The 24,914-nt window shown below is 43.9% G+C and overlaps 1 protein-coding gene across 5 annotated transcripts in view; it reads right to left on the minus strand.

Annotated features, from left to right (window-relative positions):
* The window catches only part of MLLT6 (MLLT6, PHD finger containing), a 362,286-nt gene that overhangs the window by 178,837 nt on the left and 158,535 nt on the right, over positions 1–24,914 (minus strand). The window lies entirely within an intron of this gene.

Consider the following 24,914-nt stretch of genomic DNA (forward strand, 5'->3'; position numbering starts at 1 on the left):
TACTCAGCATGCCGTGTGATTTACCCAGCAGGACTCAGTACGGAATTGCATGCTGGATAGGCTATAAAAAGGCTATTTTAGGTCTCTTTGGGATGCATGGCCTGCCTGTGAGGACCTGTGGGGAGGTGTTCCACAGAACACGGCCTACACCTACCAGGAGCAGCACGACCGGTGATTTTGTTTTGCACCAGCAGGCTGGAGAGACGCTGGGACAGAACTGAGAAGGATCCAGGCTGACAGTCGGAGTCATCAGAAGGTTCTGGTCTATCTTTCGGAGCGGTGCGACGGCACCGGCCGGAGAGAAGCAAGACCCAGTACACCGGAGGGAGCTGTCTTGCTACACAGACCTGGTCGGGTGAGAGGGCTGTTGCCCAAAGTTTTCCTAAAGCACTATCACTCACCTGACTCTGTAACACAGTGCTGGGACCTGTAGTCCCACACAGGGGAATTGAAGGAACTAGAGACTGAGTTCAAATAGGCCTCAAGCCTACCCTTCATTGCAATATTAATTAAGTTAATTGCATCAGAGACAGTTACGGGTTACTACACTACAAGAATATACCGTCATCATCTATTTTGTTTAATCTTGGTGTATTTGACCACTGGATTACAAATTATAATTCATAACTGCTAGCAGAAGACAGAAGACAAAGAGAGGACTTCCTATTCCATTGCAAGGCCTTGCATCCTAGTTGTGATTAATAGAGAGTTTACACTCTAAAGCAGGGGGAGCTCACTAAGGATTGTTCTTGTGCTATATAACATTGTCTTCTTGTAGTTACAAGCGCGCACTGGAAGTGGGAAGGTGCCCAGAATTAAGGTATTTCCCATTCTGGCATTAGTCCCACTTAGAGACGCACTTCCCGAGATCAGTTAATACCATTTGTGTGTACAACTTATTGTGTATATTCATTGGGCTGTTGTGCTACGTTGGTGTGACAGTACCAGTATTGTAATACTACTTTCATATTGATTCCAGTAAAAGTTACGTTTCCTGGTTAAGTACAACTTGTGTGGAGTGTTGTTCCTTTTCCAACAGGTGGAACATCGGATACCCAGGTAATAACAAAGGTATATTGTTATTATACTGTACATTGTGAGGTTATCCCTATCAGCTCCACATTAACACTGCACCACAGTTGTGTCAAGGGGCTGAGTCAAGTCATTGGGGGTGGTAAGGCAGAGTACAGGCCCAAATCAAAAATATCAGCAGCTCCTTCTGGGGTTAGTGCTTCATTATATTAAAGGAATCAGGAGCAGAACTGGGCAAATGGGGCTGCATTGCAAGAGGCTACCATCAGCCTCAGAACTTGAATGTAAAAGCAAAGGGTAGGATGGCTCAAGAACTGAAGAGTCAGAGTTTGGAAGGGAGGAGTTTGCATCTTTTCTTGTATATGAAAAATCTCTGGCTTGAGCTGTGTTCAGGACCATGCCCAGGTAAGGGATGAATTGGTTCCAACACATACTTATGAAAGTTCAGAATCAAAACTAAAACAAGGTTGGAATTGTTCTTGCCATGTTGTCTGTCAAGAGTTGTGCCGACTGTTCTCTCAACAGGAGATCATCCAAGTATTCTACAATGGGAACTCTCTATAGGAGTTTAACCAGGGAAGCATGGGGACTAGAACCATTGGTGAACAAGAGAGTGCTGAAGACAGGCCACAAGGCAGGGCACCAAAATGAACATTTTAAGGAACCACAGCAGGTTGAGAAGTTGCTAATTTGTTAAAAAACAGAGGAGATTCAGCTATGTGTCCTTAATGTGTACAGAGGCCAGTAACTCTCTCTGATAAAGGGAGGCAAAAAATCCACGTGGAATTTTTATCAATGAATGAAGAAATACAGATCCTTGAGAACCAGGATGTGGCAAACTGTCTGCTTTGGTTCCAGAACCGTGAAAAGGTTAGATAAAAGTTCCTGAAACCAACTAGAAACAAAGCATTACTAGACCTACTGATTACCAACAATACAGACCTAATCACGGATGTGGAAATAAGGGGCAATTACAGCGATCACAGGTCACTTAGCTTCAGTATAAATCACACAAATAGGAAAAATAAGGGTATACAAAGACATTGAATTTCAAAAAAGCAAATTTCCACAAACTACAAACCTTGCTAGAAGATATAAATTGGGATGAAATCTTAGGAACAAAGAACACGGAGGAAAAATGGGTTTGCATTAAGAGCATATTAAATAAGGGCATTAGCCAGTGCAAATCATTGGGAAATAAGTTTAAAAGAGTGAACAAAAGTCCTGGATGGCTTAACTCCAATGTAAAAATGCATATAAAAGCAAAAAAGGCCTTCAAAAAATACAAGCCTGAGGGATCATCATCAGCATTCAGACTTTTCAAAGAATGCAACAAGAAATGTAAGGGTGCAATTAGGGCGGCTAAGATAGAACACGAAAGACACATAGCGGAGGAGAGCAAAAAAAAAAAAATGCCAAGAAATTCTTTAAGTATATAAACAAGAAAAAAGGGAGGACAGACCATATTGGCCCCATAAAGAATGAGGAAGGAAATCTGGTTACAAAGGATGAGGAGATGGCAAAGGTATTGAAGTTATTCCTCTCCTCGGTCTTCACGAGGGAATCGGGGGGCTTCAGTAACCAAAACTGCAGTGTTTAACCTCATGACACGTCACAGGAAGCACCCTCATGGCCAACAGAGGACAGAATTAGAAGACTTGGAAAACTTAACATTAATAAGTCACTGGGACCAGGTAGCTTTCACCCGAGGGTCCTGGGGGAACTCAGTCAAGTAACTGCCAGACCATTGTTCCTAATTTTTACTGACAGTCTACTGACTGGAAAGGTACCAGCTGATTGGAGAAAAGCCAATGTAGCTCCAATATTTAAAAAAGGGCCAAAATACATCCCTGGGAATTACAGACCAGTTAGCCTAACATCAATAGTATGCAAGCTCTTGGAGGGGATGATAAGGGACTATATACAAGATTTTAGTAATGAAAATGGTATTATTAGCAGTAATCAGCATGGAATGGATTCGTGAAAAATCGTTCTGCCAAACCAACCTATTAACATTCTATGAGGAGGTGAGCTGCCATCTAGATAAAGGAAGGCCCATAGACGTGGTGTATCTGGATTTTGCAAAAGCATTTGACACAGTTCCCCATGAACGTTTACTGTACAAAGTATGCTCTGGCTTGGACCATAGGGCGAGTACACGGATTGAAAACTGGCTACAAGGGCGAGTTCAGAGGGTGGTGATAAATAGGGAGTAATCGGAATAGTCAGGGGTGGAAAGTGGGGTCCTCCAGGGTTCTGTGCTGGGACCAACCCTATTTAATTTGATTATAAACGACCTGGAGGATGGGGTAAACCGTTCAATCTCTGTATTTGCGGAAGATACTAAGCTAAGCAGGGCAATAACTTCTCTGCAAGATGTAGAAACCTTGCAAGAAGATCTCAACAAATGAATGGGGTGGGCAACTACATGGCAAATGAGTTTTAATGTGTAAAAATGTAAAATAATGCATTTGGGTAGCAAAAATATGAATGCAATCTACTCACCGGGGGGGGCACCAGTCCTCAGGAGGGATGTACTGGAAATGGAGCAAGTACAGAGAAGGGTAACAAAGCTAATAAAGGGGCTGGAGGATATTCGTTATGAGGAAAGGTTATGGCCACTGAATGTATTCTCCTTGGAGAAGAGACGCTTGAGAGGGGACATGATTTTAATTTACAAATACCATACTGGTGACCCCACAATAGGGATAAAAAATTTCTGTGGAAGGGAGTTTAGAAAGACACGTGGAAACTCATTGAGATTGGAAGAAAAGAGGTTTAACCTTAGACTGCATAGAGGGTTCTTTACTGTAAAGCTATGTACACACGATAGGATTTTCCGACAACAAAACCGTGGATTTTTTTCCGAAGGATGTTGGCTCAAACTGGTCTTGCATACACACAGTCACACAAATGTTGTCGAAAAATTCCGAACATCAAGAACACGGTGACAAACAACACGTACGACGAGCAGAGAAAAATTATGTTCAATAGCCAGTGCGGCTCTTCTGCTTGATTCCGAGCATGCGTGGACTTTTGTGCGTCGGAATTTCCGACAACAAGTCTTGTTGTCGGAACATTTGGGAACCTGCTCTCAAACAAATGTTCTATGGAGCATACACACGGTCGGATTTTCCGACAACAAGCTCACATCCAACATTTGTTGTTGGAAAATCCTATCGTGTGTACGGCCCATAAGAGTGGCAAGGATGTGGAATTCACTTCCAAAGGCGGTGGTTTCAGCAGGGAACATCAACAATTTATAAAAACTATTAGATAAGCACCTGAACGACCACAACATACAAGGATATACAATGTAATATTGACATATAATCACACACATAGGTTGGACTTGATGGACTTGTATGTTTTTTCAACCTCACCTATGTAAACCATGCCACCACAGGAACTGGGGCAATAACCCTCTACTGCTGGAGACTGTCAAGGGCTGCATGAGGCCTGCTAATCTGTGCAGTGACAGAAGGAGGTTGATAAAGACTTTATTCTGTGAGAGGCTGAGAATGGAACTCTGCTTTGTAGCCCTTGGAAACCACCTCCTGCCCAGACATCTGCAATTCTGCCTAGGCTGGTGTCCACCCTAATATGGAACATCTCTTCATGCTAGTGGCCTGCCTGAAGGTTTAGGGAATTTTAGGACTTTGGGTTAGCGGTTAAACTGTGCTCCTGGCTTAGGCCTTATAAAGCGAAGCTTGAGAATAACAAGAGAAAGTATTTTTTGCCTCCATGGGAGGGTGAGATTTCTCATGTTGAGGTTTAGACTTTTACTGTTGGGGTAGAGAGAATATCTACCCCCAGTGACATCCTTAATGTGGGTGTCTAACACAGCTCTTAAAAGACATGAAGTCCATAAAAGCGCATGCAATTAGTGGGAGTTTGGGAAGCAGGCTTTCTGGATATTTGCGTTCCAGAAACAGCAACCAGCAGAGATTTAACTTAAAACCAAGGTACTAACTTCAAAGAGTGCCCAGGGACACACTACCGCACTGACCCACCAGCATCTTTCTCAAAGGACATGCCTCATAGTCAAGGAAGGCAATAAAAGATAAGTACTTCAGGCCTGGCCCGCACACCACTAACCAGAGCCAGTCCTCCCTCTTAGGCTGCAACACTAAGAGACACAGTTGGTGGCAGGAACACACCAAAGGTCACTCAAAAGGGGTAAGGAGGGAGCTATGGCTCACAAGCTAAAGTGCCTTGAAAAAGTATTCACACCCCTTGAAAATGTTCACATTTTGTCATGTTACAACCAAAAACGTAAATGTATTTTATGTTACAGAGCAACACAAAGTGGCACATAATTGTGAAATGGAAGGAAAATGATAAATAGTTTTCAAAATGTTTTACAAATAAATACCTGAAAAGTGTGGTGTGCATTTGTATTCAGCCCCCCATACTTTGTAGAACCACCTTTAGCTGTAATTACAGCTGCAAGTCTTTTTGGGTATGTCTGTACCACCTTTGCACATCCAGAAAGTGACATTTTTGCCCATTCTTTGCAAAATAGCTCAAGCTCTGTCAGTTAGAATGGAGAGCGTCTGTGAACATCAATTTTAAAGTCTTGCCACAGATACTCAATTGGATTTAGGTCTGGACTTTCTAACACATGAATATGCTTTGATCTAAACCATTCCATTGTAGCTCTGGCTGTATGTTAGGAGTCGTTGTCCTGCTGGAACATGAACCTACACCTAAGTCGCAAGTCTTTTGCAGACTCTAACAGGTTTTCTTCTAAGATTGCTCTGTATTTGGCTCCATCCATCTTTCCATCAACTCTGACCAGCTTCCCTATCCCTTCTGAAGAAAAGCATCCCCACAACATGATGTTACCACCACCATGTTTCACAAGTGAGAATGGTGTGTTCCGGGTGATGTGCAGTGTTAGTTTTCTGCCACACGCATTTTACTTTTAGGCAAAAAAGTTCAATTTTGGTCTCATCTGACCAGAGCACCTTCTTCCATGTGTTTGCTGTGTCCCCCACATGGCTTCTCGCAAACTGCAAACGGGACTTCTCATGGCTTTCTTCTCGCCATTCTTCCATAAAAAGGCCATATTTGTGGAGTGCATAACTAATAGTTTTCCTGTGGACAGATTCTCCCACCTGAGCTGTGGATCTTTGCAACTCCTCCAGAGTTACAATGGGCCTCTTGGCTGCTTCTCTGATTAATGCTCTCCTTGCCCGGCCTGTTAGTTTAGGTGGACAGCCATGTCTTGGTAGGTTAGCAGTTTTGCCATACTCTTTCCATTTTCAGATGGTCGATTGAACAGTGCTCTGTGAGAAGTTTAAAGCTTGGGATATTTTTTTCATAACTTAACCCTGCTTTATACTTCTCCACAACTTTATCCCTGACCTGTCTGGTGTGTTCCTTGGTCTTCATGATGCTGTTTCTTCACTAAGATTCTCTAACAAACCTCTGAGGGCTTTACAGAACAGCTGTATTTATGCTGAGATCAAATTACACACAGATGGACTCCATTTACTAATTAGGTGACCTCTGAAGGCAATAGGTTCCACTAGATTTCAGTTATGGGTATCAGAGTAAAGGGGGCTAAATACAAATGCACACCACACTTTTCAGATATTTATTTGTAAAAAATTTTGAAAACCATTTATCATTTTCCTTTCACTTCACAATTATGTGTCACTATGGAGGTGATTTACTGAGAAGAAGGCACTGCACCAGCTCATACATTAAAGCGCAAATAGCAATAATACCCGCATATGTAAACTGCAACTGTCGCTAGGGTAACTGCATTTTTTTCATTGATAATAGCGCACGCCCAATACAATTGGTTAATTTTATCTCATTGGATGTGTCTTGTTAGGCAATTAGTAGGTGTTTTCAGTTAATTAACCCTTTTGATGCTAATATATATGCGGTCATATTGGTCCACTGATCCAATTCACCATATGGCTGTGTTCTCTGCCTCCATGACCAGGACACGATACGAGCAGATCTTGCGGTTCATGCATTTCAATGATAATAAACTCTGTCGTCCTCAGGGTGACCCTGAATACGATCGGCCCTACAAAATTCGGCCCCTCGTAAACCACTTCAACCAGCAGTTTGCAGCCTTGTTTACTCCTTATCAAGTTGTCTGCGTTGAGTCCCTGATTAAGTTTTCTGGCCGCTTGTCATTCAAACAGTATCTTCATAGCAAGCGTGCCAGATATGGGGTCAAGATGTATAAGCTCTGTGACAGGGCAACAAGGCTAAACATATAGTTTTATGGTTTATGATTGAAGAGATAGTTACGTAGAGCCGGAGATCTGCCCAGATTATATAGGGAGCGCTGGCAAGATTGTGTGGGACTCGGTGTCACCCTTATTCTGAAAGGAGTACCACTTGTATGTGGACAATTATTACACAAGAGTGCCACTTTTTAGTCACTTGCTTGATCTTGGAATTGGCACATGTGGCACCGTGCGATCTAATCGCCCAGGCTTACCCCAACGGATTGTAGATTCCCGTCTTAGGCTGGGGAGAGAGCCTGCTTGAGATGTAATAATTTGCTTGCTGTGAAGTGGAGGGATAATAAGAATGTTTTCATTCTGTCCTCCCTTCACGCAGACACAACGGTCCAAATTCCTACGGCGACTGGTGTTGTGGAGAAACCCCTCTGTGTCCAGGAATACAACCTTAATATGGGAGGGGTGGACCTCAACAACCAGTTGTTGGCGCCGTACCCAACTGCCCATAAGGCCAGATGCCGGTTTAAAAAAGTGTCTGTATATTTATTCCAATTGGCTCTGCTGAATGCTTATGTGCTATACAAAGCTTCAGGACGAAATGGATCCTTCCTTCCTTAAATTCCAGGAAGAGATCATCACAGCCCTTCTGTTTCCAGAAGGTGCTGTGGCCCAACTTCCCAATCCAAATGCAGTGAGCCGGCTGCATGAGAGGCATTTTCCGCATGTCCTCCCTGGTACCCCTACCCAAAGAAATCCCCAAAGAAGATGTCATGTCTGTAGAAAGCGTGGATATAGGCGTGACACCCGCTTTTATTGTCCCTCCTGTCCTGACCAACCTGGTCTTTGCATTGGTAACGGTTTCAAACGCTACCACACACTAGTGGAGTATTAGCGTAGGGTACAGCATTGCACAGTCCTAGGCACACTTACACAGGGTCTCGAAAGACGAGATGGCCATCACATTTTGAGAGACCCTAATCTGGAACCTTTACAGTTTACAGTTTATATAAAAGTGCAAAAAAAAGAAAAGACACAAAAACACAAAAAAATAAAAAAAGCCAAAAATAGTTGTGGATTTATTTTTATTTTTTTTCTATTGTACTCTCTCTTATGTTCACTCTCTATTGTCCACTCTCTAGTCTATATCTATTGTTCTCTCTCTATTGTTACTGTACTTTAGAACTGTAATGTTTTATTTTTACTATGCTTTACTGCATTTGCTTTGCAGGTATGGTATGTCTTATGCCCCGTACACATGGTCGGATTTTCAGATGGAAAATGTGTGATAGGACCTTGTTGTCGGAAATTCCGACCGTGTGTAGGCTCCATCACACATTTTCCATCGGATTTTCCGACACACAAAGTTAGAGCAGGATATAAAATTTTCCGACAACAAAATCCGTTGTCGGAAATTCCGATCGTGTGTACACAAATCCGACGGACAAAGTGCCACGCATGCTCAGAATAAATAAAGAGATGAAAGCTATTGGCCACTGCCCCGTTTATAGTCCCGACGTACGTGTTTTACGTCACCGCGTTCAGAACGATCAGATTTTCCGACAAGTTTGTGTGACCGTGTGTATGCAAGACAAGTTTTAGCCAACATCCATCGGAAAAAATCCTAGGATTTTGTTTTCGGAATGTCCGAACAAAGTCCGACCGTGTGTACGGGGCATTACTGTTATAGTGTAATGTTACTTTGTTTTATTGTTAACCATCATTTGCTTAGCAGGTACGCCATTCAGCTGCAGCACGGGTTTAATTATTCTGACAGCAATAGCGTTTGCTCTCACGATACGTAAAGCTGTGACTCCAGCGCTGTAGGAGGTGATTTCACACCACAGTTAAAAAAAAGAGAATATATGCCAAAGCATGGGGGCAAGGGTGGAGGAGCGATTTGCTCCTAACATTAGGGGCGGATTGCCCCATTGCTTCGACATATATTTTTTAGGCACAGATTGCATTAAAAATCAAGTTGTTTTATTGAGTTAATGTTTTATCGTTACCATTGCTTGCTTTTCAGGTACGCCATTCAGCTGCAGCACTGATTTATTCATCTTGACAGCAACAGCGTTTGCTCTCGCAAAACAAAAATCAGCGACTCCAGAGCTGTAGGAGGCGATTTCACTACCAGTTAAAAAAAAAAATGGTGCATGTATGCTCATCATTAGAAGTGCGTGCATGAAGGGCGGTATTCTAATGGTGGGCATACCCACTGATCAATCTCTTTTTTTCGTTCAGCCCACCCTTTCATGTAAAAGCAATCCTAGCGGCTAATTAGCCTCTAGACTGCTTTTACCAGCAGTGGGAGGGAATGTCCCCCCCCCTCCCACCGTCTTCCATGGTTTTCTTGGGCTTTCCTGTCCCAACAGGGAACCCGAGAATGCAGCCGGTGGTTCCGCCAACTGACCATAGAGCTGATCGGAGACCAGAACGGCTCCAATCATCTCTATGGCCTAAGAAACCGGAATCTACGAGCATTTCATGACTTAGGTTTCGCCGGTTATAAACAGCACCATTGGGAAATTGGGAAAGCATTTTATCACACTGATCTTGGTGTGGTCAGATGCTTTGAGGGCAGAGGAGAGATCTAGGGTCTAATAGACCCTAATTTTTTCAAAAAAGAGTACCTGTCACTACCTATTGCTATCATAGGGGATATTTACATTCCCTGAGATAACAATAAAAATGATAAATTTTTTATTTTTTTTTAAATGAAAGGAACAGTTTAAAAATAAAACAAAAATGCAAAATATAAAAAAAAAGCAAGCACCCTGTCCCCCCATGCTCACGCGCAAAGGCAAACGCAAGCGTCGGTCTGGCGTCATATGTAAACAGCAATTGCACCATGCATGCGAGGTATCAACCCGAAGGTCAGATCGAGGGCAGTAATTTTAGCAGTAGACCTCCTCTGTAAATCTAAAGTGGTAACCTGTAAAAGATTTTAAAAGCTTTTAAAAATGTATGTAGTTTGTTGCCGCTGCACGTTTATGCGCAATTTTAAAGCATGTTGTGTTTGGTATCCATGTACTCGGCGTAAGATCATCTTTTTTATTGCATCAAACATGTGGGCAATATAGTGTGTTTTAGTGCATTAAAATAAAAAAAAGAAGTGTTACTTTCCCAAAAAAATTGCATTTGAAAAATTGCTGCGCAAATACTGTGTGAAAAAAAAAGGTGCAACACCCACCATTTTAATCTGTAAGGCCTCTGCTTTAAAAAAATATATGCTGCTTGGCGGTTCAAAGTAATTTTCTAGCACAAGAAAATATTTTTTCATGTAAAAAAGTGTCAGAAAGGGCTTTGTCCTTAACCACTTGACGACCGCCGCACGATGATGTATGTCGGCAGAGCGGCACGGACAGGCAAAAGGACTTACAGGTACGTTCTTGCCTGCCCGCGGGTGGGGGGTCCGATCGGACACCCCCCTGGTGCCTGCGGCGGTCGTCAAATCCTCCCCAGCAATCGGTGGTGAGGGGGAGGCCATCCATTCGAAGCCCCCCCTCGCGATCGCTCCCAGCCAATGGGATCATTTTCCTGCCTCTGTATTGTACACAGAGGCAGAGGAAATGATGTCATCTCTCCTCGGCTAGGCATTTTCCGTTCCGGCGCCGAGGAGAGAAGACTGGAATGTGAGTGCACAACACACACACATACAGTAGAACATGCCAGGCACACATCACACCCCCGATCACCCCTCCCCCCCCCCCCGTCACACTGACACCAAGCAGTTTTTTTTTTTTTTCTGATTACTGCATGGTGTCAGTTTGTGACAGTTACTGTGGTAGGGCAGTTAGTATTAGCCCCCTTTAGGTCTAGGGTACCCCCCTAACCCCCCCAATAAAGTTTTAACCCCTTGATCACCCCCCGTCACCAGTGTAGCTAAGCGATCATTTTTCTGATCGCTGTATTAGTGTCGCTGGTGACGCTAGTTAGGGACATAAATATTTAGGTTCGCCGTCAGCGTTTTATAGCGACAGGGACCCCCATATACTACCTAATAAATGTTTTAACCCCTTGATTGCCCCCTAGTTAACCCTTTCACCACTGATCACCGTATAACCGTTACGGGTGACACTGGTTAGTTCGTTTATTTTTTATAGTGTCAGGGCACCCGCCATTTATTACCGAATAAAGGTTTAGCCCCCTGATCGCCCGGCGGTGATATGCGTTGCCCCAGGCAGCGTCAAATTAGCGTCAGTACCGCTAACACCCACGCACACAGCATACGCCTCCCTTAGTGGTATAGTATCTGAACGGATCAATATCTGATCCGATCAGATCTACACTAGCGTCCCCAGCAGTTTAGGGTTCCCAAAAACGCAGTGTTAGCGGGATCAGCCCAGATACCTGCGTTTTGCCCCTCCACCTGGCCCAGCCCACCCAAGTGCAGTATCGATCGATCACTGTCACTTACAAAACACTAAACACATAACTGCAGCGATCGCGGAGTCAGGCCTGATCCCTGCGATCGCTAACAGTTTTTTTAGTAGCATTTTGGTGAACTGACAAGCACCAGCCCCAGGCACCATCAGGTTAGTGCCAGTAGCGCTAACACCCACGCACGCACCGTACACCTCCGTTAGTGGTGTAGTATCCGAACGGATCAATATCTGATCCGATCAGATCTATACTAGCATCCCCAGCAGTTTAGGGTTCCCAAAAACGCAGTGTTAGCGGGATCAGCCCAGATAACTGCTAGCACCTGCGTTTTGCCCCTCCGCCCAGCCCAGCCCAGCCCAGCCAAGTGCAGTATCGATCGATCACTGTCACTTACAACACTCTAAATGCATAACTGCAGTGTTCGCAGAGTCAGGCCTGATCCCTGCAATCGCTAACAGTTTTTTTGGTAGCGTTTTGGTGAACTGGCAAGCACCAGGGGCCTAGTACACCCCGGTCGTAGTCAAACCAGCACTGCAGTAACACTTAGTGACGTGGCGAGTTCCATAAGTGCAGTTCAAGCTGGTGAGGTGGCAAGCACAAGTAGTATCCTGCTGCCACCAAGAAGAAGACAAACACAGGCCCGTCGTGCCCATAGTGCCCTTCCTGCTGCATTCGCCAATCCTAATAATTGGGAACCCACCACTTCTGCAGCGCCCGTACTTCCCCCATTCACATCCCCAACCAAATGCAGTTGGCTGCATGAGAGGCATTTTCTTTATGTCCTCCCAAGTACCGCTACCCAGCGAACCCCCCAAAAAAGATGTTGTGTCTGCAGCAAGCGCGGATATAGGCGTGACACCCGCTATTATTGTCGCTCCTGTCCTGACAATCCTGGTCTTTGCATTGGTGAATGTTTTGAACGCTACCATTCACTAGTTGAGTATTAGCGTAGGGTACAGCATTGCATAGACTAGGCACACTTTCACAGGGTCTCCCAAGATGCCATCGCATTTTCAGAGACCCGAACCTGGAACCTGTTACAGTTATAAAATAAGTTACAAAAAAAGTGTAAAAAAAAAAAATATATATATATATATATATATATATATATATATATATATATATATAAATATAAAATAAAAAAAAAAATAGTTGTCGTTTTATTGTTCTCTCTCTCTCTATTCTCTCTCTATTGTTCTGCTCTTTTTACTGTATTCTATTCTGCAATGTTTTATTGTTATTATGTTTTATCATGTTTGCTTTTCAGGTATGCAATTTTTTATACTTTACCGTTTACTGTGTTTTATTGTTAACCATTTTTATGTCTTCAGGTACGCCATTCACGACTTTGAGTGGTTATACCAGAATGATGCCTGCAGATTTAGGTATCATCTTGGTATCATTCTTTTCAGCCAGCGGTCGGCTTTCATGTAAAAGCAATCCTAGCGGCTAATTAGCCTCTAGACTGCTTTTACAAGCAGTGGGAGGGAATGCCCCCCCCACCGTATTCCGTGTTTTTCTATGGCTCTCCTGTCTCAACAGGGAACCTGAGAATGTAGCCGGTGATTCAGCCAGCTGACCATAGAGCTGATCAGAGACCAGAGTGGCTCCAAACATCTCTATGGCCTAAGAAACCGGAAGCTACGAGCATTTCATGACTTAGATTTCGCCGGATGTAAACAGCGCCATTGGGAAATTGGGAAAGCATTTTATCACACCGATCTTGGTGTGGTCAGATGCTTTGAGGGCAGAGGAGAGATCTAGGGTCTAATAGACCCCAATTTTTTCAAAAAAAGAGTACCTGTCACTACCTATTGCTATCATAGGGGATATTTACATTCCCTGAAATAACAATAAAAATGATTTAAAAAAAAAAATATGAAAGGAACAGTTTAAAAATAAGATAAAAAAAGCAAAAAAATAATAAAGAAAAAAAAAAAAGCACCCCTGTCGCCCCCTGCTCTCGCACTAAGGCGAACGCAAGCGGCGGTCTGTCGTCAAACGTAAACTGCAACTGCACCATGCATGTGAGGTATCACCGCGAAGGTCAGATCGAGGGCAGTAATTTTAGCAGTAGACCTCCTCTGTAAATCTAAAGTGGTAACCTGTAAAGGCTTTTAAAGGCTTTTAAAAATGTATTTATTTTGTTGCCACTGCACATTTGTGCGCAATTGTAAAGCATGTCATGTTTGGTATCCATGTACTCGGCCTAAGATCATCTTTTTTATTTCATCAAACATTTGGGCAATATAGTGTGTTTTAGTGCATTAAAATTTTAAAAAGTGTGTTTTTTCCCCAAAAAATGCGTTTGAAAAATCGCTGCGCAAATACTGTGTGAAAAAAAAAAATATTAAACACCCACCATTTTTTCATGTAAACAAAAAGTGTCAGAAAGGGCTTTGTCTTCAAGTGGGTAAAAGAGTGGGTGATGTGTGACATAAGCTTCTAAATGTTGTGCATAAAATGCCAGGACAGTTCAAACCCCCCCCCCAAATGACCCCATTTTGGAAAGTAGACACCCCAAGCTATTTGCTGAGAGTCATGTCGAGTCCATGGAATATTTTATATTGTGACACAAGTTGCGGGAAAGAGACAATTTTTTTTTTTTTTGCACAAAGTTGTCACTAAATGATATATTGCTCAAACATGCCATGGGAATATGTGAAATTACACCCCAAAATACATTCTGCTGCTTCTCCTGAGTACGGGGATACCACATGTGTGAGACTTTTTTGGGAGCCTAGCCGCGTACGGGACCCAGAAAACCAAGCACTGCCTTCAGGCTTTCTAAGGGCTTAAATTTTTGATTTCACTCTTCACTGCCTATCACAGTTTCGGAGGCCATGGAATGCCCAGGTGGCACAACCCCCCCCCCCCCCCCAAATGACCCCATTTTGGAAAGTAGACACCCCAAGCTATTTGCTGAGAGGTATAGTGAGTATTTTGCAGACCTCACTTTTTGTCACAAAGTTTTGAGAATTGAAAAAAGAAAAAAAAAGTTTTTTCTTGTCTTTCTTCATTTTCAAAAACAAATGAGAGCTGCAAAATACTCACCATGCCTCTCAGCAAATAGCTTGGGGTGTCTACTTTCCAAAATGGGGTCATTTGGGGGGGTTTTGTGCCACCTGGGCATTCCATGGCCTCCGAAACTGTGATAGGCAGTGAAGAGTGAAATCAAAAATTTACACCCTTAGAAATCCTGAAGGCGGTGATTGGTTTTCGGGGCCCCGTAGGCGGCTAGGCTCCCAAAAAGTCCCACACATGTGGTATCCCCATACTCAGGAGAAGCAGCTAAATGTATTTTGGGGTGCAATTCCACATATGCCCATGGCCTGTGTGAGCAATATATCATTTAGTGACAACTTTGTGCAAAAAAAAAAAAAAATGTGTCACTTTCCCGCAACTTGTGTCAAAATATAAAATATTCCATGGACGCAACATGCCTCTCAGCAAATAGCTTGGGGTGTCTACTTTCCAAAATGAGGTCATTTGGGGAGGTTTTGTGCCATCTGGGCATTTTATGGCCTTCAAAACTGTGATAGGTAGTGAGGAGTGAAATCAAAAATTTACGCCCTTAGAAATCCTGAAGGCGGTGATTGGATTTCGGGGCCCCGTACGTGGCTAGGCTCCCAAAAAGTCCCACACATGTGGTATCCCCGTACTCAGGAGAAGCAGCTGAATGTATTTTGGGGTGCAATTCCACATAGGCCCATGGCCTGTGTGAGCAATATATCATTTAGTGACAACTTTTTGTAAATTTTTTTTTTGTCGTCATTATTCAATCACTTGGGACAAAAAAAATAAATATTCTATGGATTCAACATGCCTCTCAGCAATTTCCTTGGGGTGTCTACTTTCCAAAATGGGGTCATTTGGGGGGGTTTTGTACTGCCCTGCCATTTTAACACCTCAAGAAATGACATAGGCAGTCATAAGCTAAAAGCTGTGTAAATTCCAGAAAATGTACCCTAGTTTGTAGATGCTGTAACTTTTGCGCAAACCAATAAATATACGCTTATTGACATTTTTTTTACCAAAGACATGTGGCCGAATACATTTTGGCCTAAATGTATGACTAAAATTGAGTTTATTGGATTTTTTTTTATAACAAAAATTAGAAAATATAATTTTTTTCAAAATTTTTGGTCTTTTTCCGTTTATAGCGCAAAAAATAAAAACCGCAGAGGTGATCAAATACCATCAAAAGAAAGCTCTATTTGTGGGAAGAAAAGGACGCAAATTTCGTTTGGGTACAGCATTGCATGACCGCGCAATTAGCAGTTAAAGCAACGTAGTGCCAAATTGGAAAAAGTCCTCTGGTCCTTAGGCAGCATAATGGTCCGGGGCTAAAGTGGTTAAGTGGTTAGAAGAGTGGGTGATGTGTGACATATGCTTCTAATGTTGTGCATAAAATGCCAGGACAGTTAGCCCCCCCCCCCCCCCCCAAATGACTCCTTTTTGGTAAGTAGACACCCCAAGCTATTTGCTGATAGGTATGTTGAGTCCATGGAATATTTTATATTTTGCCACAAGTTTCGTGAAAATGACAAACTTTTTTTTTTCTTTTTTCACCGTCTTCAGGCTTTCTAAGAGCGTAAAATGGCGATTTCACTTCTTCACTACCTATCTCAGTTTCGGAGGCCCTGAAATGTCCAGATAGCACAAAACCCCCCCAAATGACCCCGTTTTGGAAAGTAGACATCCCAAGGTATTTGCTAAGAGATGGTGAGTTTTTTGCAGCTCTTATTTATTTTTGAAAATGAGGAAAGAATAGAAAAATGTATTTTTTTTTCTTTTTTCAATTTTGAAAACTTTGTGACAAAAACGAGATCTGCAAAATACTCAATATGCCTCTCAGCAAATAGCTTGGGTTGTCTACTTTCCAAAATGGGGTCAGGAGAAGCAGCAGAATGCATACTTGCCAACAGTCCCGATTTTCCCAGGACAATCCCGATTTTGGGACCCTCGTCCTGATCGGAGCTCGTCCCGTTTAAATTTCCGGATTTTGCTTTTTTTGTCCCGTGAAAATCGGGGATGTTTTAGCAAAAACAGCCGGCGGGCTACAAGAAGATGGCCGCCCCCTGCTACCGTAAGGACTGCTCCCCTTGTGTTCAGTGGAGAGGGGAGGCCTCTCCCCTCTCCACTGAACACACTGAGAAACCCGGGAATGCACTAGATGCTGCTGAAGGGGACACGATAGACGGGGCCGGCATGAAGGAGGTAGGAATTGACATTTCCAGGGTGAGAAGTACCTGTAGGCTTAGGTGATCCATTGGATCTGGGACATGATTTTTGTTTGAAAAACTACAAAAAATCTTTCCTACTACTTGGACTGCATGATGTAGCTGACAAGTTTACTCTAAACAGCATTGATTAGAGCAGTGGAAAGAGAAACCAAACACAGAATAGATCATCTGTCTGCTCTCACTGCGTCTATCCTGCCCCCTCCTCCCTCCTCCCAGCTCCAGCTATTGCTCACTCCTATATTTTAGGCTGTATCCCGTCTGTCATAATGATGCACTAGTGGGTGCATGCACACAAACAGCATCATTCCTACTGACTTTAATTGATCCTCAAGGGAATCTGTCAACAACAAAACAGCAACTGAACACGCAGCAGGTCACTAACTATAGAAATGACCTGTTTCCAGTATCTGCATTAACCACTTAAGGACTGGAAGGATTTACCCCCTTCCTGACCAGGCTATTTTTGGCGATACGGCACTGCGTTGCTTCAACTGGCAATTGTGCGGTCGTGCGAAACTACACCCCAACAAAATTGATGTCCCTTTTTTTTTCACACAAATAGAGCTTTCTTTTGGTGGTATTTGATCACCTCTGCGTCTTTTTTTTTTGTGCTATAAACAAAAAAAAGCAACAATTTAAAAAAAAAAAAAAACAATATTTTTTTTAACTTTTTGGTAAAAAAATGTGAAAAACAAATTTTTTCCTCATTTTAGACCGATATGTATTCTGCTACATATTTTTGGTAAAAAAATCGCAACAAGCATATATTGATTGGTTTGCGCAAAAGTTATAGCCTCTACAAAATAGGGGATAGATTTATGGCATTTTCATTATTATTTTTTGAATGGGGACATTGATACGAGGCCGGCTCCGCTGCTGGGGACGGACGCTGATGTGAGGAGGACTCCGCTGATGGGGACACCACGGGCATGTAAAGAGGACTGATGGGGGCACCAGATGTAAGGAGGAGTGATGGGGACACCGGATGTAAGGAGGACTGATGGGGACACCGGATGTAAGGAGGACTGATGGGGACACCGGATGTAAGGAGGACTGATGGGGACACCGGATGTAAGGAGGACTGATGGGGACACCGGATGTAAGGAGGACTGATGGGGACACCGGATGTAAGGAGGACTGATGGGGACACCGGATGTAAGGAGGACTGATGGGGACACCGGATGTAGGGAGGACTGATGGGGACACCGGATGTAGGGAGGACTGATGGGGACACCGGATGTAAGGAGGATTGATGGGGACACAGATGTAAGGAGGGGCTCCACTGATGGGGACACAGATGTAAGGAGGGGCTCCGCTGATGGGGACACAGATGTAAGGAGGGGCTCCGCTGATGGGGACACAGATGTAAGGAGGGGCTCCGCTGATGGGGACACAGATGTAAGGAGGGGCTCCGCTGATGGGGACACCGGATGTAAGGAGGGGCTCCGCTGATGGGGACACAGATGTAAGGAGGGGCTCTGCTGATGGGGACACAGATGTGAGGAAGGCTCCACTAATGGGGGCACCTGATGTAAGGACGGACTCTGCTGGGGGGGCATCTGGTGGCAGACGAGGTGGCTGATGACACGCTCAGGGCTCCCACTGATTCTGCATTATGGTGAGTTGAATGATTTCATTTTATATTACAAAGTAATAATAGAAATAATGCGCTTCAATCATCCTGGTACCACAACAACCATGGTGCCGGGATGATTGAAGTGCTAACACCAGGTGTTTGGAGAATCTTTATCTGCTGATTGTTAAACTCTGGAATAAACATATTTCTATTGTGGTGTAGGATCTGGGGCTGCTGTCCCTTCATCCCACTCCCTCCCTTTCCCTCTTCATCCCTCATTCATCTCAGACTCTAACCACACCCCTTTGAGCCACGCCCATTTAAGCCATGCCCGCTATTTCACATAAACCACGCCCTTTTTTGCGCGGCGCTTTTCTCCATTTTTTACTAGGCCACGCCTACAGATGCATGCCCTGCCCGCTAATTATAATGCACTTCCACCTACTGCCAAAAAAGTGTCCCTAAAAATTTTTTTACAATGTTGGCAACTATGGGAATGTATTTTGGGGTGTAATTCCACATATAACCATGCCATGTTTGAACAAAATATCATTTAGTGACAACTGTGTGGGAAAAAAAAAATGTATTTTCTCGAAACTTGTGGCAAAATATAAAATATTCAATGGACTCAACATGCCTCTCAGCAAATTGACATGTCTTCTTTCCAAAATGGGGTCATTTAGGGGGGTTTTGTGCTATCTTGACATGTCATGGCCTCCGTAACTGTGATAGGTAGTGAGGAAGTGAAATCACCATTTTACGTCCTTAGCCTGAAGGCGGTGCTTGGTTTTTGGGGTCCTGTACACAGCTAGGCTCCCAAAAATTCTCCCACATGTGGTATCCCCATACTCAGGAGAAGCAGCAGAATGTATTTTGGGGTGTAATTCCACATATAACCACGGCACGTGTGAGCAATATATCATTTAGTGACAACTTTGTGTATTTTTTTTTTTTGTCATTTTTCAAACACTTGAGACAAAAAAAATAACATATTCATTGGGCTCAACATGCCTCTCAGCAAATTCCTTGGGGTGTCTACTTTCCAAAATTGGGTCATTTGGGGGGTGGGGGGTGGTTGTACTGCCCTGCCATTTTAGCACCTCAAGAAATGAGATAGGCAGTGATAAACTAAAAGCTGCGTAAATTCCAGAAAATGTACCCTAGTTTGTAGACACTATAACTCTTGCGCAAACCAATAAATATATGCTTATTGACATTTTTTTTTTTTACCAAAGACATGTGGCTGAATACATTTTAGCCTAAATGACTAAAATTGAGTTCATTGTATTTTTTTATATCAAAAAGTAGAAAATATTTTTATTCAAAATTTTCAGTCTTTCTCCGTTTATATCACAAAAAATAAAAATCACTGAGGTAATCTAATACCATCAAAAGAAATCTCTATTTGTGGGAAAAAAGGACACAAATTTTGTTTGGGTACAGCATTGCATGTCTGCGCAATTACCCGTTAAAGCAGCACAGTGCCAAATTGTAAAAAGTGCTCAGGTCTTTGAGCAGCCAAATCCTCTGGCTCTGAAGTGGTTAAAGACCATACACTGCAATCAGTTAGCTCTTAAATTTGATGTAGTGCAAGAGCCTTTAAATTATTTGTTCAAGTGTGTCTTCCTATTTCCTATTTTGCCTAAATATCGAGTTGTAAAGAGATTGGCCAATCAGATTGCATAGTGCATGACCATCTTAAGAGCCAAATTTGGAATGTAGATGTGCCATGACCCACTTGTATTTTCCAAACGATATTTCTTGGGCATTATACAAGGCACATGAGAAACCATCTTTCCTGACAGACTCCAATGGCAGACTACGTGTGGGTTATCAGAATATCAAAGATCCCAAAACAGAAATTGGCTCACAGACATGCCAAGAATCAATGGGATGTTTCCATGTGCTCATTGTGGCACCTGTAAACATGTAGATCGCTCGCAAACATTCAGTGATTCTGGAGGTAAGCATGAATATAAAATCAATTAGTTTATTAACTGTGCCACAACCAGGGTCCTGTACATCCTGGAATTCCCTTGTAGGAAATTATATGTCGGCAAGACCAAACTGAGTAAGATTCAATGAGCACTTGAAGAGTATAAAGTTCAACGAAGATACTCCGATAGCTGCTCATTTTGCAGAAAACCATAAAAGGGAATACCCAAGGGTTGAAAGATAAAGGCTTCTACTCCCTTAAACTCAGTGATTGGAGGGGAAACTTCGATACAGTACTCCATCGCAAGGAAAAAGTCTGGATATTCAGGTTCAATACGCTCCAGCCGGCAGGCTTCAATAATGAATTGAGCCTGAAGATTTTCCTTGAACCTTAATATGTATGTAAAAACTCAGTGCTTACTTTCTGTTGCTCTATCTTGGCCCCATTATTTCCCCCTGCCCCACCCCCCTCCCCCTCCCCTCTTTCCTCCCTAACCCCCCCCCCCCGGATATGAACCCTTGAAAGTTCATTAGTTTGAAGTTAACATTGGTAAAAACATGTGGACTTTTCAAACTTCTCCAGAGCTATTCGGTCCGGTCCAATGATTCCATCTGGGATCGGTTGTACATCTTTAGATTCAGATTATACATTAAGCTGTGACAATAGGTTTTAAATTTAAATTTAAATTGAGGTTACTCTCCCTGCGGGAGACTCTGTCTGTCTATTTGGTTTATTATTTAATCTGTAACACTCCTAACTTACCACAAGATGGCAGTACAAAATGGTAATAACATAGGGGAGTTCTGATTGGACACTAGTCCTTACAAATAATCTACAGCAACCTTTGTTTGGGGTCCAGATGAAGTGCATGTGAGGTGCATGAAACGCAGGCGTCGACGCGGCTGACGCTAACTCACCCCTGTTCTCCCTTCCAAGTCCCTCTCACGGACACATGAGGTGACTCCTGGTGTTCTTCATCTTGGGAAACGATGGAAACGATGGCATTTTAACTCCTGTATCTTGCCGAAAATTACTTGGCCAAAATAGAATATGATTCCTGCTCAATATACCGGAAATTACTGTGGTGAACTTCCTTTAAAGTCAACGGTGAATGCCTCTTCATTTCACTGATGTGAAGGAAACAAATCCTGTTTTACCAGCAGACAATTAAACAACAGGTTTGAGAGTGAAGATGTGCAGAGGGAACATACAGAGCCCTTTGGAAATCGCTGCCACAAACACAACGGCTAAAGGAGTGGTAAGCACCTATCTAAGGTGAACTCTTTATACTTCACATATACCAAAGCGATATCTTAGAGACTATATTGGATACCACTCTGCTTACCTTCACACAATAGTCTCAGATGTTACACTCCGCCTATTATGTCAATGAATGGACACACGCGGAAGGATGTTGCTATTTAATTGAGAGACTTTTCAACGCATCTGTATGTTTCTGCTACATTGTCTGCGATCTATTGGCATTTGCACTTTGAGCTTCAAATCCGTTTTTCTGTTTCAGGGGAAGGAAGGGATTGGAATAATTTAGACTATGCAGTTATTCATGATCACAGGGTGACATCTTTTTACAACCCTCATTCTATGGGATGGTCCGCAATACATGGGTTCTAAATGCAGGTCTGGTCTACATCTATCATCTAACAAGATTAGGGAGTGAAACAAATTCAATTAGTATCCTGGCTTTCTGCATCAGTAGTCGGCTTGTGGAGAGCAAGAAATGTATAGCAATGCATGACACGGCTACCAATTACCAACTCTACTGGACAGCCACGGGATATCTTATATGAATAATTTTCCAACTTGGTGTCCATTAATTCTTCTGAGAGTGGTACCTGGACTGTGGAGTTTAGGTGGGGCTATTTGAGCGTAGTGTTTTTTATTGACTTTTTATGTCTTTTTGTGTTACAGCTGTAATTTGTTCATTGGTACATGTGAGAGCGTGGTACAATAAAGGGGGTGCGCGCTCTGTACCGCCTCTGGTGAACCTGACGCCTTTTATCCAATTTTGTTTCATCAATAAAGTCTTACAAGTTTTTGCATATAGACTGTAGGTGACCCTCCTATTTTTTACCATTCTGGTGACATCCCTTTGTCCACATCATTTAGTTCTATAGTTAACTTCTGGTATAACAGGAGGTATCCCGTCTGATTGACGAACCAGTCATTGCTTGCCAATTCATTATATGGTGATGTGGATTCAGTGGGGCTTTTACCTTTATTCTATGTGTGGGTTAACCCCGCCTCCTCTCCAATGCTATAGGACCCTTCTCCCATAAATTTGAGCTCACTAGTAGAGATTGCGTTCCTTTTTTGTCCTCCTCTGTGGATCTACAAAAAATGCACTTACGTTTTTCGGACATCCAAATAGATCAAGGTTGTTGCCGGGCATACGTCCTAGCGGTGTGAAGATAGCCCAGGGCCCAGCCATGGGCGGGTGTGCGGCTCCAGGCCCCTATGTCCAGTGGTGGGAACGGCCATTCGTATGCCCAGGCGAGGAAGCGGTGGAACGGCTGGCAGGTCTGAAGATTTCCTCCATATCAGAAAATTTTTGTATGTGATCATCGGTCTCCCCCTCACGTCCACTCTTTCCTGCAATTTTTGTTTCTTTTGCTTTTGCAGCGCCTGGAATGCAGGTGCGTTCCAGGACACGGCTTCCTCTTTCGGGGTGGCGGCCTGGTGCGCCATCCTCAGGCGAAACCAAAGCTTGGTTTCGTGCATGCGCGGTACAGTCGGGGACCCGGCGGTCGTGCAGACACTATACGGCAGGTCGCCATTGCACAGGCACAGATGGGGCACGGGGGTGACGTCATTAGGGCGGGGAATTTTAAATCCCTGTCAGCCCCTGTCATATTGGGGTTTCCTGTGGGCAACTTGCTACAGCTCCTCCATGCACCAGGCTTCCAGGTGAAGGTAAGCTCCAGCCTGGGTCTATGGTGCAGGGTGAGGGGGGGTCTGAGATGGCTCTTAAAAGGGGAAACTACACTGCATTTGCATTCCTTACTCCTGGTACGAGTGAGTGTTCATACAAAGCTGCAGGATCGTCACCTATTAATCCGCCAGGTTGCCATGGACAGGTCACCACCTCTGCGCGGCCAGCCCTCATGCTCTAGGTACATGGGGTGTGAGAAGGGGGGAGGCAAGTCCACACTGGTATGGACATATCCCCTAAAGTCATTTTTTTTTTGCTTCTCTTTTAGCCCTTCCAGGTCAGACCGCCAGTTTACTGTCCAAAACGACAGGGACATTGCCAGGCCGCAACATCAACCTTCCTCATCCAGGTCCAGACGTGACTCTCCGTCAAGGACCCACCAGCAGAGGACATGTTCCCATTCCTCCTCCAAACAGAGGAGATGTTCCCATTCCTCCTTCAGTCACCGCATCCACCCCCGTGACAGCCCCTCTGATCGCAGAGCCTGCTGGGGATGCGAGTCACGGGTCCCAGAGGGCAAGTCACTGTGTGATTCATGTTATGCCCAGGCACGCGGAGCCAGTCCACCACTCTATCTGCCTCCCTGGCTGACGATGCCCATTCTAGCCTTACAATTCCTCCCCTGGCTCTTCAGATAGCGGATTGGAGGGAGATTATTTTGTCGGTGGCTTCACCCTTGTTTCCCCACTAATTAAGGCGGTCAAAGAGGCCCTTAAGTGGAAAGATCCTTCCACTCCTCCGGCTAAGCAAAGAAAGTTCATTAAGCACCTGCGGAAGGAAGGTTCCTTCTTCCAGTTCCTTTCCAAATTGAAGGATATTATTGACGAGGAGTGGAGTACTATAGACAAGATGACTTCTATGTCAAGAAAAACCTCCAGATTTTACCCCTTCTAGGCAGAGGAAGAGTAATATCTGGAAAATGCGCCTCTTGTAGATGCAGCATTGATGCGACTGACAAACCTGTCACTCTCCCTTTAGAGGACACTGTATCCTTCAAGGACGGTCTTGAGAGGAGAATAGACCAAGACCTCAAGGGAATTTATGGGCTAGCTGGTATGGCTCGCTGCTAAGTCCAAGGCTATGGAAGCCTGGACAGAAAATGTAAACTGTGCTTAAGGGCGTTTCAGAAGATCTGGCCAGGGGCTCGGCAGTCCAGGAATTGAAACCGGCAGTGGCCTTCCTGGGGGGGAAGCTTCTATCGATATGATCCAACTGTTGGCCCGGACTATGCTATCCTCTGTCACAGCTAAGTGGGCCCTACGGTTGCACCCTTGGCCCGCTGATCTAGCACCTTTGAGAGGCCCTCATTGTTTGGTAAAAGGCTGGATAGCGCCATAGCCCGAGCCACGGGTGAGAAATCGGGTTTCCTGCCCCAGGATAGGCGTCTGGTCTAAAGAAGCCTCTGCGCCGAAGACGCAGTACTGAGCGTACACGGGAAGCACACTCTTACAGGCTGGGTCGAGATTTCAGAAGGAATTGGAGTAGAGGTCAGACATCCTTCTAAAAGTCTGCTAAAAGCCAGGCGTCCAGTGGACGTGAGCTGGCTAAGTCATATGAAGAGATTGGGCCCGCCCAGGCG

This window comes from Aquarana catesbeiana, linkage group LG12, assembly GCF_042186555.1.
Source record: "Aquarana catesbeiana isolate 2022-GZ linkage group LG12, ASM4218655v1, whole genome shotgun sequence".
In the NCBI taxonomy this organism is placed as follows: Eukaryota; Metazoa; Chordata; class Amphibia; order Anura; family Ranidae; genus Aquarana; species Aquarana catesbeiana.